The sequence below is a fragment of the Symphalangus syndactylus genome, chromosome 1 (assembly GCF_028878055.3).
Source record: "Symphalangus syndactylus isolate Jambi chromosome 1, NHGRI_mSymSyn1-v2.1_pri, whole genome shotgun sequence".
Lineage (NCBI taxonomy): Eukaryota > Metazoa > Chordata > Mammalia > Primates > Hylobatidae > Symphalangus > Symphalangus syndactylus.
In genome coordinates, this window is record NC_072423.2 from 117,237,552 (window position 1) to 117,257,494 (window position 19,943).

The following is a 19,943-nucleotide window of genomic DNA, read 5'->3' on the forward strand; positions in this document are numbered from 1 at the left end:
TACAGATGGGGTTTTGGTGTGGATGTCCTTTCTGTTTGTCAGTTTTCCTTCTAACAGGACCCTCAGCTGCAGGTCTGTTGGAGTTTGCTGGAGGTCCACTCCAGACCCTGTTTACCTGGGTATCACCAGTGGCAGCTGCAGAATAGCGAATACTGGTGAACAGCAAATGTTGCTGCCTGATCATTCCTCTGGAAGTTTTGTATCAGAGGAGTACCCGGCCGTATGAGGTGTCAGTCTGTCCCTACTGGGGGTTGCCTCCCACTTAGGCTACTCAGGGGTCAGGGACCCACTTGAGGAGGCAGTCTGTCCATTCTCTGATCTCCAGCTGCATGCTGGGAGAACCACTAGTCTCTTCAAAGCTGTCAGACAGGGACATTTAAGTCTGCAGAGTTTTCTGCTGCCTTTTGTTTGGCTATGCCCTACCCCCAGAGGTCGAGTCTACAGAGGCAGGCAGGCCTCTTTGAGCTGTGGTGGGCTCCACCCAGTTTGAGCTTCCCAGCAACTTTGTTTACCTACTCAAGCCTCAGCAATGGCAGGCGCCCCTCCCCCAGCCTCGCTGCTGCCTTGCAGTTTGATTTCAGACTGCTGTGCTAGCAATGAGTGAGGCTCCGTGGGTGTAGGACCCTCTGAGCCAGGCCCGGGATATAATCTGCTGATGTGCCATTTGCTAAGACCGTTGGAAGAGAGCAGTATTAGGGTGGGAGTGACCCGATTTTCCAGGTGCCATCTGTCACCCTTTCTTTGACTAGGAAAGGGAGTTCCCTGACCCCTTGTGCTTCCTGGGTGAGGCGATTCCTCGCCCTGCTTCAGCTCACACTCAGTGCACTGCACCCGCTGTCCTGCACCCACTGTCCGACACTCCCCAGTGAGATGAACCCGGTACCTCATTTGGAAATGCAGAAATCACCCGTCTTCTGCGTCGCTCATGCTGGAGCTGTAGACTGCAGCTGTTCCTATTCGGCCATCTTGGCTCCACCCTCCCACAGTAACAACAAAATCTTCAGAAAGCAAAACTTATTAAAACTGACAAGATGAAATAGAAAATCTGAAAAGCTCAATATCTCCTTTTTTAATTGAATGTGTAATTTTTTCAAAATTTCCCATTAAGAAAAGTATTTTACAAATACAGTCCCCAACTTATAATGGCTCAAATTACAATTTTATGACTTTACTGTAGCAGTATGAGCCACAGACAAAACTCCTCAGACATGGAGTTAAAGAAGGAAGGGGTTTATTTGGCCAGGGGCATCAGCAAGACTCCTGTCTCAAGAGCCTGGCTCCCCAAGTGAGCAATTCCTGTCCCTTTTAAAAGGCTCACAACTCTAAGGGGGTCCATGTGAGAGGGTTGTGATCAATTGAGCAAGCAGGGGGTATGTGACTGCGGGCTGCGTGCACCAGTAACCAGAATGGAACAGGACAGGACAGGGGTTTTCACAGTGCTTTCCCATACAATGTCTGAAATCTATAGATAACATAACCGGTTAGGTCAGGGGTCGATCTTTAACTACCAGGCCCAGGGTGTGGCACTGGGCTGTCTGCCTGTGGATTTCATTTCTGCCTTTTATTTTTTACTTCTTCTTTCTTTGGAGGCAGAAAATGGGGATAAGACAATATGAGGGGTGGTCTCCTCCCTTATTACAATGGTGTGAAAGCAATACACATTCAGTAGAAACCATTCGAATACCCATACAGCCATTCTGTTTTTTACTCTTACTGCATTATTCAATAAATTGCATGAAATATTTAAGACTTTATTATAAAATAGACCTTGTACTAGATGGTTTTGCATAACAGTAGGCTAATGTAAGAGTTCTCAGGACATTTAAGGTAGGCTAAGTGTAGGTTAGGTTAGGTGTATTAAATGCACTTGGAACTTAACAGTATTTTCAACTTACAGTGGGTTTATCAGGAAATAGCCCCATGGTAGGTCAAGGCACATCTGTAGTTAATTAATTGGCCCCTTATGGCTCCTCATGTTGATTAGTGTTTGTTTTTCCTTCCCTTAAGTCTGAACTTGTGACTTGTTTTGACCAAAAGCATGTAGCAGAAGTGATGCTGTGTCATTTCCAATGCTGAAACTTAAGAATCTGTTGCTCCAGAGTTCACCAATTCATCTATTCCCTCTCCTAAGTCAAATACTATGGCAAAAGTCTGACTACCCTGAGACCACCATGCTGTAAGGAAGTCTTGCTAGCCATGTGGAGAGAGAAGCCATGTGCAAAGCACCAAGGCACCAGACTTGTGAGTGAAGGCTTTGAATTCCCAGCCCGCCCACCACCTGAATGCAGTGAATGGCCCCAACCAGTATTGTGTGGATTAATGTCTGCCCAGATTAGCTTGAATTCCTGACCCACAGAATTGTGAGAAAATAAAATGGTGATGGTTTTAAGCCACTGTATTTTGAGGTAGTTTGTTAGGTAGCAATAGATCATCAAATCACCTTCACACCATGCATTGATAACTCCTTATCCCACCAGTGTGTAATGCCACTATTTCATCTACTAAATTTTGTGGTTCACCTGGCTAATTTGTTTTTTGTACTTTTAGAAGAGACTGGGTTTCACCATGTTGACCAGGCTGGTCTCGCACTCCTGACGTCAGGAGATCTGCCCACCTCAGCCTCCCAAAGTGCTAGGATTACAGGCGTGAGCTCCCACTTATGAGTGGGAACATGCAATATTTGGTTTTCTGTTTCTGTGTTGATTCATTCCCTTAGGATGATGGCTTCCACCTGCATCCATGCTGCTGCAAGGGACATGATTTCATTCTTTTTTGGGGCTGCATGGTATTCCATGGTGTATGTGTACCGCATTTTCTTTGTCCAGTCCACCGTTGATGGGCACCTGGGTTTATTCCTTGTCTTTGCTATTGTGAATAGTGCTGTGATGAACATGGTAGTGCCTGTATCTTTTTGATAGAACATAAATCAGTTTCAATGACAGAAATTGAATATTAGCTGTTGCACTGTTGTTTGTTAATTTTGTTTTGTGCTTCTTTTATAGAAATCATCCCCCTTTCTCAGGCTGATGTGTGTCTTGAATGTACTAGAATCAAGGCCACGTACTTGGAAAGAGGGTAGTAAAAAAAAAAATTATGTGGTTAATTTAATTCAAGTTTTTTTCACAGTCTTTTTTAAAACTATTTATATTGAGAGAATTGCAGATTCACATGCAGTTGTAAGAATAATACAGAGAGCTCCCATGTACCCTTTACCAACTTCCCCTTGTGGTAACATTTTGCAAAATGATATTACAATGTCCCAACCAGGACATTGACACTGAAACAATACATATGTGGAACATTTCCATCACCACAGGATCCCTCTTGTTACCCTTTTACAGCCACACCCACTTCCCTGCTGCACATACAACCCACCAACTAATCTATTCCTATACTTTTGTCATTCCAAGAAAGTTATCTAAATAGAATCATTATAGAATAGAATATGACTTAAAAAAATTTTTTTTTGAGACAGGGTCTCACTCTGTCACCCAGGCTGGAGTGCAGGTGCAAACCTGGCTCAGTACAGCTTTGATCACCTATGCTTAAACAATCCTCCCGGCTCAACCTCCGTGTACCTGGGACCACATGCTTACCACCATGCCTAGCTATTTTTTTTTCTTTCTTTTTTGTACGTACAGGGTCTCACTTTGTTGCCCAGGCTGGTCTCAAACTCCCAGGCTCAAGTGATCCTCTCACCTCGCCTCCCAAAGCGTTGGGATTACAGGCCTGAGCCACTATACTTGGCCCATATTTAACCTCTTGCAATTGACTTTTCTCCAAGCATAATTATTTGGAGATTAAAATTGTTGCACATATACATAGTTAATTCCTTTTTCTTGCAGAGTAGTATTACACGGTTTAATATACCCATAGTTTGTTTAATCAGTTATCTGATGCAGGACATCTGAGTTGTTTCCAGTTTTCAGCTATTACAAATAAAGCTGCCAAAAACATTCATGTACAGGTTTTTGTGTGATTCCAAGTTTTAATTTCTCTGGGATAAATGTCAAAGAGTACAATTGCTGGGTCATATGATAGTTGCATGTTTTGTTTTTTAAAAATCACCAAACTGTTTTCCAGAGTAGCTGTACCGTATATTCCTACCAGCAAAGTGTGATCAACCTCGTTTCTCCACTTCCTTTCCAGCCTTTGGTGTTGTCTCTGTTTTTTATTTTAGCCATTCTGATGGGTGTGTAGTGATGTCCCATTGTGACTTTAATTTGCATTTCCCTGATGGCTGGTGATGTTGAGCATCTTTTCATGTGACTTTTTGCCCTCTGTATATCATTTTCAAAATGAGGTATCTATTCATATATTTTGCTCATTTTCTAACTGTTGAGTTTTGAGAATTCTTTATATTCTGTAGATACCAGTCCTTTGTCAGGAATGTAGTTTGCAAATACTTCCTGACATCTGTAGCTTATCTTTTCATCCTCTTCATATGGCACATACTTTGCACAGTAAAAGTTTTTAATTTGATAAAATCCTATTTATTGATTTCTAAAAATGGATTATGCTTTTGCTATCAAGTCTGAGAACTCTTTGCCTAGCTTGAGGTCTTGAGGATCCTATGTTTCTCCTATGTTTTTTTCTAAAAGTTTTATGATTTTACACATGATGTTTAAATCCATGATCTATTTTGAGTTAATTTTTATGGAAGTGAGATGTTTAGGTCGAGGTTTTGTTTTTGCTTATGGATATCCAATTGTTCCAACACCATATATTGGAAAAACAATAGTTCTTAAATCATTTTGAATGTATTAGGTAGACTTTTATGCTCTTATTTAGTATGTGAGATGTGTAAAAGATGATTGATATTTTTCAGGTTAAGGAGACTCATTGCTGTTGACACAGAGATGTGGTGTTCAAATTTCCCTTCAAGGAAGGATTTATTGCCCCAGCTTCAGTGGGTATTTTGATGCAACAGCTTGCAGCTTTTAGTCCCTTCCAGGAACACATCACTGTGGAAAGCCGTCTCACCAAGGTCATGCCCTTCTAGGAAAGGCTCACATCTAATGATGGATGGATGGATAGAGGCAGGGACATAAAAGACCAGCCACTCTGACTCAAACTGGGATGATCCTTTTGAGCCATTTCTGCTCCAGAACTCCCTGTGGCTGAGTCTGTCAAACCTACATCACAGTTCAACTTCCCCTCTACCCAATCCCTCTTTCTCCCTTCCTTCCCACAGGTGTTGGTTGCAAGAGCACTCCTGAACATTCAACTCTGTCTCAGAGACTGCTTCTTAGAGAACCCAAACTGTGACATTTGTTTTCATTTCTATTTAATGCTAAGCATGAAATATGTCTTAAGTGTTGAGAATGGTGAGGTCATAACTTGTTGGTTTTTATACTATGATTACAGGAGGCAGTCACCTCAGGAAAACTTTCATCAAAAAGTCTACACTCTCGTGGCCAGGCATGGTGATGTGTGCCTGTAATCTCAGCTACTTGGGAGGCGGAGGCAGGAAGAATACTTGAGGCTAGGAGTTTCAGACAGCCTGGACAACATAGTGAGACCTCATCTCTACAAAAAAATAAAAATAAGTAAACAATTAGCTGTGTATGGTGATGCATGCCTATAGTCCCAGCTACTCTGGAGGATAAGGAGGGAAGATCACTTGAGCCCAGAAGTTCAACTTTACAGTGAGCTATGATTATGCCAGTGCTCTCCAGCCTAGGTGACAGAGGGAAATTCCATGATTAAAAATTCATGGGTGAATATCCCACACATGAAGGTAGACGTGTGGGTGAATATCCCACACATGAAGTACAACAGGGCTAAATCTTCCCATTAACATGTGATCAAAAATTAGTCATGACCCTTGAAATAATCCCCAAGCTTATACCAGCTCCCATTCTGATGTCCTTCACATACTTTTCTGGAAGTATGTGACTTTTCTGACTTATTAAACTGAGAAGGAAGCCATTAGAACAGGCTTTTATCTGATTGTGCATTTTCAAGTTCTAGTGTCATTGAGGGTAGGGACAGAGAAGAAAGAGGAAAGGAAGAGCCCAGAGGAACTACCATTCAATTTCCAGTCATGTTCCGCAGCCCCAGGAAATTTAAAGTCGCGATGATTTGGGGAGAGAATTTTAATAGTGTTCTTTTCCTCCGCCTTCTATTTCATTTAATACAATAGAAGAGCCATGAATTTTTATTTTCAGTAGAATCAGTGTTTTTTTAAAAAAAGATATTTTTCTACTCTATTTCAGATCTTCAAACTTTTATTTTTCTTCTGGTTGTTTTTTCCTGGTAAATCCATGGCAAAATAATAGGCATCCCCATAAATCAGGAAAAGCATTGCCCTCCGAAATGTTGACACTGAAAATGTCAGTTGCCTTTCTGTATTTGAGTTTCCAAGAGCAAAATCCATCTATTGTTATTATTTATGCCACTGAATATTTGTAGCAGGGTCAGGTTTATACAGAAGCAGAAAAAAAGTTCATACCCATAATTCCCTCTGAAATTAATGTTGCCTGTTTATTCTCCCCCATCCCGTTTTGAAAATGCATCCTTCAGTTGAATACAGCTTACTGAATATCCATTCTGTTTAGTCTGCACTTGTGGCAGAAAACAAACACCAATTGGCATCTTGGCTCTATTACATTTTCTGACAAGTGGGAACTAATCTGTTTGTGATGCAATAAATACTTGGTTCTAAGTAATTCAGCAAATTGGCTTATTTAGCCTTAGCTCTGCAGGGATGCATAGAGGGAAGAATTTTCACCCATCATTGATTCCACACTGAAATATGTTATGATTGTCTATGCACACAGCTGGAAGAACTTTATGATGGTGTAAGTGAATGAGCAGTTAGTGAAAATACTCTTCTAAGTCAGTGCAAAACTAGTAATCTTACTGTTTACCTACATGGCTAGAGTAGACTTTTTTCTGTTCATGAGAGCTGATTGTCAAATATTCAGGAATTTCATGAGCTGGATATGAAACCTTGGAACTTTGAAATTGAGAGTATTTATACCACAGAAATTGTCAATCACTTCAAATCAGGGCTTTTTTGTTTTTCTTGAAAGCTGATTTATAAATATACCACTGTCTACTTTAAATCAATGTAGGAAAGTTACAAAGGAGTTGGCAGGTAAAAAACTTAAGGTTTCACAGGGAAAAGTGAATAACACAAGTAAACTAAAAATACACAAAGAAATGGATGACAAAGGTGTAATAACTTTTGATGAAGGTGCACAGATGGGGATACACGTTTTAAGCATTTGAAAGATAGAGACCTGATTATTAGACTAAGCAAGTATGATAATGATTTATGAAAGTGCATCTGAAATAAAGTGTTTTTTTGTTTGTTTGTTTTTTAATTTTTGAGACAGGGTTTCACTCTGTCACCCAGTCTGGAGTGCAGTGGTGCAATTACAGCTCACTGCAGCCTCGACCTCCCAGGCTCAAGCAATCCTCCCACCTCAGTGTCCCAACTAGCTGGGACAGCAGGCATGCACCAGGCCCACTTAATTTACTTATTTCTTTTTAATTTTTTGTTGAGTCAGGGTCTCACTATGTTGCCCAGGCTGGTCTAGAACTCCTGGGCTCAAGTGATCCTCCCACCTTGGCCTCCCAAAGTGCTGGGATTACAGGCGTGAACCACCACACCAGGCCTGTTTTCTTGTTAGTTGAAGTATGCTGCACAAATCATAATGATTGTCACAAATCATAATGAACACACCCACATAAGCACCATCCAGGTAATCAAGCAAACTTTGAAGAGACAAAAAGGTACTCTTTTGTGGAAAGTAATGGATTAGACATTCCCAGCAGTCATTCAACAGGAAGATGTCTTGCAGCACCATAACAGATATATTTGAGCTTCAAGAATTTCAGCTGCACAATAAACCCTCCTCTGAATTTTTATTTTATTGGATGCTGCAAATTAGTTTATAAAGACTTTTTAGCTGTGCTGATGAATATATGTAATAGCTAAATTTAGGGCTTTTAAAAAACTCTCCTTTGAGATTTGAAGGTGTTGCTTAGCTACTCTCTCCTTTTCTTAGTGAAGTCTCTTATTTAATGTAATTTCTTATGCTGCAGGTGGGGGAAATGGGCTATTGAATATCTTTCTGTCAGGTTTGGTGGCATATGCAGTATACATATTGCTGTTACTTTTGTATTGTTAACTTCTTAGTCTCCTAAAACTAGACATTTAAACCATCATTTATATATATGTGTGCATTCTTTTCTTGGTGGAAAGGTTTATGTAGACACAAATTATAGTTATCATGATAACACCTGTAGTTATACTAAACTGTTTCATTTTTATTGTAAAAATTTTTTCAGTACCAGACCTTTAAAACAAAAATTATACAGTGGTATGAGATTGTGCTAAATGGTTTTCCAAAATAATTAAACCTTCAGTAGTGAACCCATCCTTTAAGCCTATGTTTTCTTCCTTGAGTCTCCTAGAGCTTCCAGTTCACTACACCTAACCTGGGGCGTGCACCATTGGAGGATCAACAGAGTCCTTATCAGCGGCGGCAATTGATAATATTTTTGTCAGTGTGCTTATCAGCTTTGACTGGGATTAGTCCTGTCTTACATGGAGTATAATAATTCCATGAGAATAGAGATGTGGCCTCCAATTCCTTTGTAATTCCTAAAAGTACTCAGAACTATGTTATAATCCACACACTGTGGGGACCAAATAAACTTTTTTTATTGACCAAGTTGTAGCCCAGGTTTAAATAACACCTGCAAGGAATTCAAAATTCTGTCTAATTAAGCCCATTGATCTTTACATCATTCTTAATAGTTAATATTATTTCCATCATATAAATGGGAAATCAGAGAATAGAGAGGTTCTATTACTTACCAACAATTATACAGAGAGATGGTAGCAGGACATAAGGGGTCTTTTCTCTGTTTCTTTGCTTGAGTATATCATATGCTCTAGCATGATGGCAGTGACTATCACATGAGTTGGTGGTGGGTTGATAAATTCGGTCTCACCACACACTTGCATTGCTTAGGCACACTCCAGGAGTTGTGTTTCTAGCAGTGATAATGGGTTTGCATCTGTTGTAGGGCAATTGAAAGAGCAGTGTGGCTGTCTATGAAACTGACAAGACTAATTTTGTTGGCTCTAGTATGGAACAGTAACCACTGTGCTACCAGCCATAGATCTACTTTAGTGCCAAAATGCAAATGTCACCATCCAGTTCCATTGTCAACCAGCCCATCTAAGTAATGCTATGACTAGTAAATTAGAACTGACCCCTCAGCTATCAAATAAATTTGTAAATTAGTTATACACTTGGACCATTTGGATATAAGAACGTTGAATCCACTCTTTTTGTCCTGTTGCACTTGTCATGAATATTGGATTATAAGGATTACTTTTCACCCTAATTGGAAACTTGGAAATCAACTTCATCCTAGTCATATAAACATTATGGAAAAATACCACCAAATTCTGATTTTTAAAAAATTAAGACTCTTAACCATAAATCTCCCAACCTATTATGAAATTAGAAATGATCTCCAGATTTATTTATTATTTTATTTATTTATTTATTTATTTATTTAAGAAAGGGTCTGCTCTGTCACCCAGCCTCATCCTCCCAGGCACAAGCAATCCTCCCACCTCAGCCTCCTGAGCATCTGGGACTACGGGCATGTGCCACCATGACTGGCTAATTTATTTATTTATGTATTTATTTGTAGAGATGGGATCTCACTATGTTGCCCAGGCTTGTCACGAACTCCTGGGCTCAAGCAATCTTCCTACCTTAGCCTCCCAAAGTGCCGGGATTACGGGTGTGAGCCACCATGCCTGGCCAATCTCTAGATTTAGACCATAGAATTTTATTTAAAAATAAACTAAAAAGCCAGGTGTGGTGGCTCATGCCTATAATCCCAGCACTTTGGGAGGCCGAGGCAGTTGGATCATGAGGTCAGGAGATTGAGACCATCCTGGCCAACATGGTGAAACCCCATCTCTACTAAAAATACAAAAATTAGCCAGGTGTGGTGGTGGGCACCTGTAATCCCAGCTACTTGGGAGCTGAGGCAGGAGAGTTGCTTGAACTCAGGAGGTGGAGGTTGAAGTGAGCCGAGATCGCGCCACTGCACTCCAGCCTGAGCGACGAGCAAAAACTCCATTTCTAAATAAATAAATAAATAAAAACTAAAAAGACTTCTGGTTTCCGGTCCAAAATATAAAGATCTTAGAAGTTGCCACTCCATCCAAACATCAAATAAAAAGCTGAATAATCTGAAAAATCAACTCTTTTTAGCTCCGTCGGAGAAGTGAATTCACAGGGCAAACTGCTGCCCCCATAATTGAAAAAATAGGCAGCAAATACAGAAAATCACAACTTAACCAGACCAGAAACCTAGGAGCAGAAACCTCTGCAGGAATCAGAGTAGGAAAACCTGAACTGTAATTGACAAATTGCTGGAGACTCGATGTGAACAATTCTGAGTTAAAAACTCCAGGGAGACCCATTCATGGGGGGCCCTCACACTTTCATGAGTTTTACCTCCAGGAATGCTACCAGATTCTCACAGAGAATATTGGTGACATATTCCCTCATGTCTCCATCAGCAGGGAAAAGGAACAATTTTGCAATACACTGGAGGATTCTGTTCCTTTTAATAAGGCCTTTCCGCAGGAGAAACTATTTTATCAGAGCCTAATCTCCTGGGGTTTTTCCAGAGACTAATTGACCAGGGGGAAGGGAAATACTCAACTCCAGCCTGCTTCAGCCTTCCAGTCCCACCTAAGGGAGGAAAAAAAACGGAGAAGCACTGGTGAAGGTTGCAGTCCAGGGGCATAGACTCGTCAAAACACCAAGACCTAATCATAGGACTATAGAACACTTGGATTAGTTATAAATGTACATTACAAACTCTTGGGCAACAACTAAAATAATGTTTTTAAAGAAGTACAATTGATATGCTTAGAAGATAAAATGCAATTATGTAAATGTAATTAATGCTCAATTAAAATGGCAAAAAGCAGAAAAAAGTATGGAATATAAAAACAGGAACAAAGAAAAGAACAACAAATAGAAAACAGTACCAACTATACTAGATATTAATCTAGGTATCTCAATAATGATGTTAAACATCAATTATCTATAGAGAACCCAGAAATAAGGACAAATACTTATAGCCAACTGATCTTCAACAAAGCATACAAAAACACACATTGGGGAAAGGATGCCCTATTCAATAAACAGTACTGAGAAAATTGGCAAGCCACATGTAGAAGAATGAAACTAGGTCCCCATCTATTACCATAAACAAAAATCAACTCAAGATGAATCAAAGACTTAAATCTAAGACCTAAAACAGTAAGAGTTCTAGAAGATAACATCAGAAAAAACTCTTCTAGACATTGGCTTAGGCAAAGAATTCATAGCTAAGACCCCCAAAGCAAATGCAACAAAAACAAAAATTAAAAAATGGAACCTAATTAGACTAAAATGCTTCTGCACAGCAAAAGGAATAATCAGCAGAACAAACAGCCCACAGAGTGAGAGAAAACATTCACAAAATTTGCATCTAACAAAGAACTAATATCTAGAATCTACAAGAAACTCAAATCAGCAAGAAAAAAAAACAATCCCATCAAAACGTGGGCTAAGGATATGAATAGACAATTCTCAAAAGAAGATATACAAACAGCCAACAAACATGAAAAAATGCTCAACATCACTCATCATCAGGGAAATGCAAATGAAAACCACAATGAGATACCACCTTACTCCTGCAAGAATGGGCATAATAAAAAAATCAAAAAACAATAGACGTTGGTGTGGATGTGGTGAAAAGGGAACAGTTTTACCCTACTGGTGGGAATGTAAATTAGCACAACAACTACAAAAAACAGCATGGAGATTCCTTAAAGAACTAAAAGAACTACCTTCTGATCTAGCAATCCCACTACTGGGTATCTACCCAAAGGGAAATAAGTCATTATATAAAAAGATACTTACACACACATTTCTCCATAATTGGCAATTGTAAAGATGTAGAACCAACCTAAGTGCCCATCAACAAATGAGCGGATAAAGAAAATGTGGTGTATATATACATCATGGGATACCAGTCAGGAATAAAAAGGAACAAAATAATGTCTTTTGCAGCAACTTGGATAGAGCTGGAGGCCATAATTTTTTTTTTTTTTTTTTGAAACGGAGTCTCGCTCTGTCGCCCAGGCTGGAGTGCAGTGGCGCAATCTCGGCTCACTGCAAGCTCTGCCTCCCGGGTTCACGCCATTCTCCTGTCTCAGCCTCTCTGAGTAGCTGGGACTACAGGCGCCCACCACCACGCCCGGCTAATTTTTTGTATTTTTAGTAGAGACGGGGTTTCATCATGGTCTCGATCTCCTGACCTCGTGATCCACCTGCCTCGGCCTCCCAAAGTGCTGGGATTACAAGCGTGAGCCACCGCGCCCGGCAGGAGGCCATAATTTTAATTGAAGTAACTCAGCAGTAGAAAACCAAATATCGTATGTTCTCATTTATAAGTGAGAGCTAAGCTATGAGGATGGCATAAGAATAATACAATGGGCTTTGGGAACTTAGGGTGGAGGGAAGGTCAGGAGTGGGATGAGGGATAAAAGACTACATATTGGGTACAGTGTATACTGCTTAGGTGGCGAGTTTCCTAAAATCTCAGAAATCACCACTAAAGAACTTACCTATGTAAGAAAAAACCACCTGTACCCCCAAAGCTATTGAAATACAAATAAAAAAAATTTTTTTTAAACAATAGTGTAACTACACCAATTAAATTACATGGATTGGGCTGGGTGCAGTGGCCCATGCCTGTAATCCCAGCACTTTGGGAGGCTGACGTGGGCGTATCATGAGGTCAGGAGTTTGAGACCAGCCTGACCAATATGGTGAAACCCCGTCTCTACTAAAAATACAAAAATTAGCTGTGCATGATGGCACATGCCTGTAATTCCAGCTACTCAGGAGGCTGAGGCAGGAGAATTGCTTGAACCCAGGAGGCAAAGTTTGCAGTGAGCCAAGATTGCCCCACTGCACTCCAGCCTGGGTGACAGAGCGAGACTCTGTCTCAAGAAAAAACAACAAAAAAAAAACATGGATTGTATTTTAATGCATGAGGATTAAAAAACAAACAGTCAAAAAACAAGACGCAACTATGTTCCCCTCAATAAATTCACTTTAAATATAATTACACATGTAGATTAAAAATAAATGGATGGAGAAAGATATACCATGCTAACATTAATCAAATCATATACCATACTAAAATTAAAAACTGTATATATTCAAGGTGTACAATGTGATGATTTGCCATTCTGCCATGTGAAGACACAGCATTCAGCCTTTCCTCCATGTGAGGATGCAGCAAGAAGAGCCACCCAAGAGCTCTCTTAGAAGAAGGGAGCAAGCCTTTAACAGATAGCAAATCTGCTGGCACCCTGATCTTAGACTTCCCAGCCCCTAGAACTGTGAGAAATAAATTTCTATTATTTATAAATTACCCATCTATTTTACTATAGAAGCAGGAATAGTCTGAGACAGAATGGACTGAGAATGTTGATAGATATCTATGATTGACTGATAGAGAGATATATAGTCTTTCCCATCTTGAGTATCTTGTCAGTGTAATTGTAATCATCTTTATTTCTTGAAAACAAATGACAAGAAAGCAATTATCACTCTAAAGAAAATATATAGAATATTGGCTAAATCCCCAAACAAGAAAAAATTAGGTCTCTTACATTAATTTTTAGCTATTTTAACAACTTATAGAAAACTAATTACTGGGTTTAGTTAAAAATTCAATTCCCCCAATCCAGAATGAGACACTGCATACTCCATGTAACTGTAATTCTTAATCTCTTCTTTTCCATTTGTTTGAATCATCACTGTAATTTAGACTTTATTCAAGTGGGAGACTTTTTATTCTCTTGAGAGAAAGAAAACAAAGGGACATTAAGTACTTCCTTTTGAATTTTTCTTTAATGCTTGAAATATAGGTTTTATTTCAAAACCAGTGTTTGTACTTTGAACAGCATACAAATCAGGGTTTGAATTAAAATCCTTGAAGATATGACAGAAATATAGTATTATTTTAAATTTAAATGTTCCTTAACATGTAAATGACTTAAAATTACATTAATATATTTTTTGTCATCTGCATATTCTGTAGCTCCTTTGGAGTTATTAAAATAAAAGTGTATTGAAAACAAAAACAAATAAATACCTAACATAAAAGCACATGCTGAAACCTCTTTATAATTGTATAATTAAACACCCCCAAATGTTAAATTGAACATTTCGTACAACCATCAGTTCCTAGTGTTGCATACAATGAGAGCATTACTCAACTTCACTCACAAATAACTAGTTGAATAATATAATTACATTTAAACTAGCTAATTGGATCTCAAAGTCGGAGCTATGACCAACCAGTGAATCCCGAAGATTTTGCGAATTACTCATATTGTGTTCTTGAGCAGGAGCAATATGTTTTTAGAAAGGTGTTGACAGAGAGGAAGGTAAATGAAAAGGAAGGCAAGATAATAGTAAAGAAGGCAAACTTGTTGAGTTCTCTATAATAAGTGCCTTAATATCACCAATGCTAGATGACCAAGATTTTTCTTTTTTTTTTTTTATTATATACGTTAAGTTCTCGGTTACATGTGCAGAACGTGCAGTTTTGTTACATAGGTATACACGTACCATGGTGGTTTGCTGCACCCATCAACCCGTCACCTACATTACGTATTTCTCCTAATATTATCCCTCCCTTAACCGCCCACCCCCCACAGGCCCTGGTGTGTGATGTTCCCCTCCCTGTGTCCATGTGTTCTCATTTTTCAACTCCCACTTATGCGTGAGAACATGTGATGTTTGGTTTTCTGATCTTGTGATAGTTTGCTGAGAATGATGGTTTCCAGCTTCATCCATGTCTCTGCAAAGACATGAACTCATCCTTTTTTATGCCTGCATAGTATTCCACGGTGTATATGTGCCACATTTTCTTAATCCAGTCTATCACTGATAGACATTTGGGTTGGTGCCAAGTCTTTGCTATTGTTAATAGTGCCACAGTAAACATACATGTGCATGTGTCTTTATCGTAGAATGATTTGTAATCCTTTGGGTATATACCCAGTAATGGGATTGCTGGTTCAAATGATATTTCTAGTTCTAGATCAGTGAGGAATTGCCACACTGTCTTCCACAATGGTTGAACTAATTTACACTCCCACCAACCGTGTAAAAGCATTCCTATTTTTCCACAACCTCTCCAGCATCTGTTGTTTCCTGACTTTTTAATGATCATCATTCTAACTGGAGTGAGATAGTATCTCATTGTGGTTTTGATTTGCATTTCTCTAATGACCAGTGATGATTCGCATTTTTTCATATGTCTGTTGTCTGCATAAATGTCTTCTTTTGAGAAGTGTCTGTTCATATCCTTTGCTCATTTTTTGATGGGTTTGTTTGCTTTTTTCTTGTAAATTTAAGTTCTTTGTAGATCTGGATATTAGCCCTTTGTCAGATGGATAGATGGCAAAAACTTTCTCCCATTCTGTAGGTTGCCTGTTCACGCTGATGATAGTTTCTGTTGCTGTGCAGAAGCTATTTAGTTTAATTAGATCCCATTTGTCAATTTTGGCCTTTGTTGCCATTGCTTTTGGTGTTTTAGATGTGAAGTCTTTGCCCATGCCTGTGTCCTGAATGGTATTGCCCAGGTTTTCTTCTAGGATTTTTATGGCCCTAGGTCTTATGTTTTAGTCTTTGATCCATCTTGAGTTGATTTTTATATAAGGTGTAAGGAAGGGGTCCAGTTTCAGTTTTCTGCATATGGCTAGCCAGTTTTCCCAACACCACTTATTAAATAGGGAATCTTTTCCCCATTGCTTGTGTGTGTCAGGTTTGTCAAAGATCAGATGGTGGTAGATGTGTGGTGTTATTTCTGAGGACTCCGTTCTGTTCTACTGGTCTATATATCTGTTTTGGTACCAATACCATGCTGTTTTGGTTACTGTAGCCTTGTACTATAGTTTGAAGTAAGGTAGTGTAATGCCTCCAGCGTTGTTGTTCTTGCCCAGGATTGTCTTGGCTATGCGAGCTCTTTTTTGGTTCCATATGAAGTTTAAAGTAGTTTTTCCAATTCTTTGAAGAAAGTCAGTGGTAGCTTGATGGGGATAGCATTGAATCTATGAATTACTTTGGGCAGTAAGGCCGTTTTCATTATACTGATTCTTCCTATCCATGAGTATGGAATGTTTTTCCATTTGTTTGTGTCCTCTCTTATTTCCTTGAGCAGTGGTTTGTAGTTCTCCTTGAAGAGGGCCTTCACATCTCTTGTAAGTTGTATTCTTAGGTATTTTATTCTCTTAGTAGCAATTGTGAATGGGAGTTCACTCATGATTTGTCTCTCTGTTTGTCTGTTATTGCTGTATAGGAATGCTTGTGATTTTTGCGCATTGATTTTGTATCCTGAGACTGCTGAAGTTGCTTATCAGCTTAAGGAGATTTGGGGCTGAGACGATGGGGTGTTTCTGAATATACCATTATGTCATCTGCAAACAGGGACAATTTGAATTCCGCTCTTGCTGTTTGAAAATCTTTATTGCTTTCTCTTGCCTGATTGCCCTCGCCAGAACTTCCAATACTATGTTGAATAGGAGTGGTGAGAGAGGGCATCCCTGTCTTGTGCCAGTTTTCAAAGGGAATGCTTCCAGTTTTTGCCCATTCAGTATGATATTGGCTGTGGGTTTGTCATAATTAGCTCTTATTATGTTGAGATATGTTCCATTGATACCTAGTTTATTGAGAGTTTTTAGCATGAAAGGCTGTTGAATTTTGTTGAAGGCCTTTTCTGCATCTATTAAGATAATCATGTGGTTTTTGTTGTTGGTTCTGTTTATATGATGGATTGCGTTTATTGATTTGCATATGTTGAACCAGTCTTGCATCCCAGGGATGAAGCCCAGTTGATCATGGTGGATAAGCTTTTTGATGTGCTACTGGATTCAGTTTGCCAGTATTTTATTGAGGATTTTTGCATCAATGTTCATCAGGGATATTGGCCTAAAATTCTCTTTTTTTGTTGTGTCTCTGCCAGGGTTTCGTATCAGGATGATGCTGGCCTCATAAAACGAGTTAGGGAGGATTCCCTCTTTTTCTATCGATTGGAATAATTTCAGAAGGAATGGTACCAGCTCCTCTTTGTACCTCTGGTAGAATTCAGCTGTGAATCTGTCTGGTCCTGGACTTTTTTTGGTTGGTAGGCTGTTAATTATTGCCTCAACTTCAGAACCTGTTAATGGTCTATTCAGAGCTTCAACTTCTTCCTGGTTTAGTCTTGGGAGCATGTATGTATCAAGAAATTTATCCATTTCTTCTAGATTTTCTAGTTTATTTGCATAGAGGTGTTTATAGTATTCTCTGGTGGTAGTTTGTATCTCTGTGGGATTGGTGGTGATATCCCCTTTATCATTTTTATTGCATCTATTTGATTCTTCTCTCTTTTCTTCATTAGTCTTGCTAGCGGTCTATTTTGTTGATCTTTTCAAAAAACCAGCTCTTGGATTCATTTATTTTTTTGTCTCTATCTCCTTCAGTTCTGCTCTGATCTTAGTTATTTCTTGTCTTCTGCTAGCTGTTGAATTTGTTTGCTCTTTCTTCTCTAGTACTTTTAATTATGATGTTAGAGTGTCGATTTTAGACCTCTCTTGATTTCTTTTGTGGGCATTTAGTGGTATCAATTTCCCTCTACACACTGCTGCTTTAAATGTGTCCCAGAGATTCTGGTACATTGTGTCTTGTTCTCATTGGTTTCAAAGAACATCTTTATTTCTGCCTTCATTTCGTTATGTACCCAATAGTCATTCGGGAGCAGGTTGTTCAGTTTCCATGTAGTTGTACAGTTTTGAGTGAGATTCTTAATCCTGAGTTCTAATTTGATTGAACTGTGGTCTGAGAGACACTTTGTTGTGATTTCTGTTCGTTTACATTTGCTAAGGAGTGTTTTACTTCCAATTATGTGGTCACTTTTAGAATAAGTGTGATGTAGTGCTGAGAAGAATGTATATTCTGTTGTTTTGGGATGGAGAGTTCTGTAGATGTCTATTAGGTCTGCTTGGTGCAGATCTGAGTTCAAGTCCTGGATATCCTTGTTAGTTTTCCGTCTCGTTGATCTGTCTAATATTGACAGTGGGGTGTTAAAGTCTCCCATTATTGTTGTGTGGGAATCTAAGTCTCTTTGTAGGTCTCTAAGAACTTGCTTTATGAATCTGTGTGGAACTGTATTGGGTGCATATATATTTAGGATAGTTAGCTCTTCTTGATAAATTGATTCCTTTGCCTTTATGTAATGGCCTTCTTTGTCTCTTTTGATCTTTGTTGGTTTAAAGTCTATTTTATCAGAGACCAGAATTGCAACCCCTGTTTTTTTTTTGCTTTCCATTTACTTGGTAGATCTTCCTCCATCCCTTTGTTTTGAGCCTATGTGTGTCTTTGCATGTGAAATGGATCTCCTAAATACAGCACACCTATGGGTCTTGACTCTTTATCCAATTGGCCAGTCTGTGTCTTTTAATTGGGGCATTTAGCCCATTTACATTTAAGATTAATATTGTTATGTGTGAATTTGATCCTGTCATTATGATGTTAGCTGGTTATTTTGCCCATTAATTGATGCAGTTTCTTCATACCATCGATGGTCTTTACAATTTGGCATGTTTTTGCAGTGGCTGGTACTGGTTGTTCCTATCCATGTTTAGTGCTTCCTTCAGGAGCTCTTGTAAGGCAGGCCTGGTGGTGACAAAATCTTTCAGCATTTGCTTGTCTGTAAAGGATTTTATTTCTCCTTCACTTATGAAGCTTAGTTGGGCTGGATATGAAATCCTGGGTTGAAAATTCTTTTCTTTAAGAATGTTGAATATTGGCCCCCACTCTCTTCTGGCTTGGAGGGTTTCTGCAGAGAGATCAGCTGTTAGCCTGATGGGCTTCCCTTTGTGGGTAACCGGATCTTTCTCTCTGACTGTTCTTAAAATTTTTTTCTTCATTTCAACCTTGGTGAATCTGACAATTAATGTTTCTTGGGGTTGCTCTTCTCGAGGAGCATCTTTGTGGTGTTGTCTGTATATCCTGAATTTGAACGTTGGCCTGCCTTGCTAGGTTGGGGAAGTTCTCCTGGATAATATCCTGAAGAATGTTTTCTTTTTATTGTTTTTGAGATGGAGTTTCTACCCTTGTTGCCCAGGCTGGAGTGCAATGACATGATCTCGGCTCAACGCAACCTCCATCTCCTAGGTTCAAGCAATTCTTCTGCCTCGGCGTCCTGAGTAGCTAGGATTACAGGCATGCACCACCACGCCCGGGTAATTTTGTAGTTTTAGTAGAGACGGGGTTTCTCCATGTTGGTCAGGCAGGTCTCAAACTCCTGACCTCATGTGATCCACCTGCCTTGGCCTCCCAAAGTGCTGGGATTACAGGCGTGAGCCACTGCCCCCAGCCAGAGTGTTTTCTAACTTGGTTCCATTCTCCCTATCACTTTCAGGTACACCAATCAAACATAGATTTGGTCTTTTCACATAGTCCCATATGTCTTGGAAGCTTTGTTCATTTCTTTTCACTCTTTTTTCTCTAATCTTGTCTTCTTGCTTTATTTCATTAGTTTGATCTTCAATCACTGATATTCTTTCTTCTGCTTGATCGAATAGGCTATTGAGGCTTGTGTATGCTTCACGAAGTTCTAGTACTGTGGTTTTCAGCTCCATCAGGTCATTTAAGCTCTTCTTTTCACTGGTTATTCCAGTTAGCTTCATCTAACCTTTTTTCAAGGTTTTTAGCTTGCATGTGATGTTTTAGAACATGCTCCTTTAGCTTGGAGAAGTTTGTTATTACTGACCTTCTGAAGCCTACTTCTGTCAACTCATCAAACTCATTCTCCATCCAGTTTTGTTCTCTTGCTGG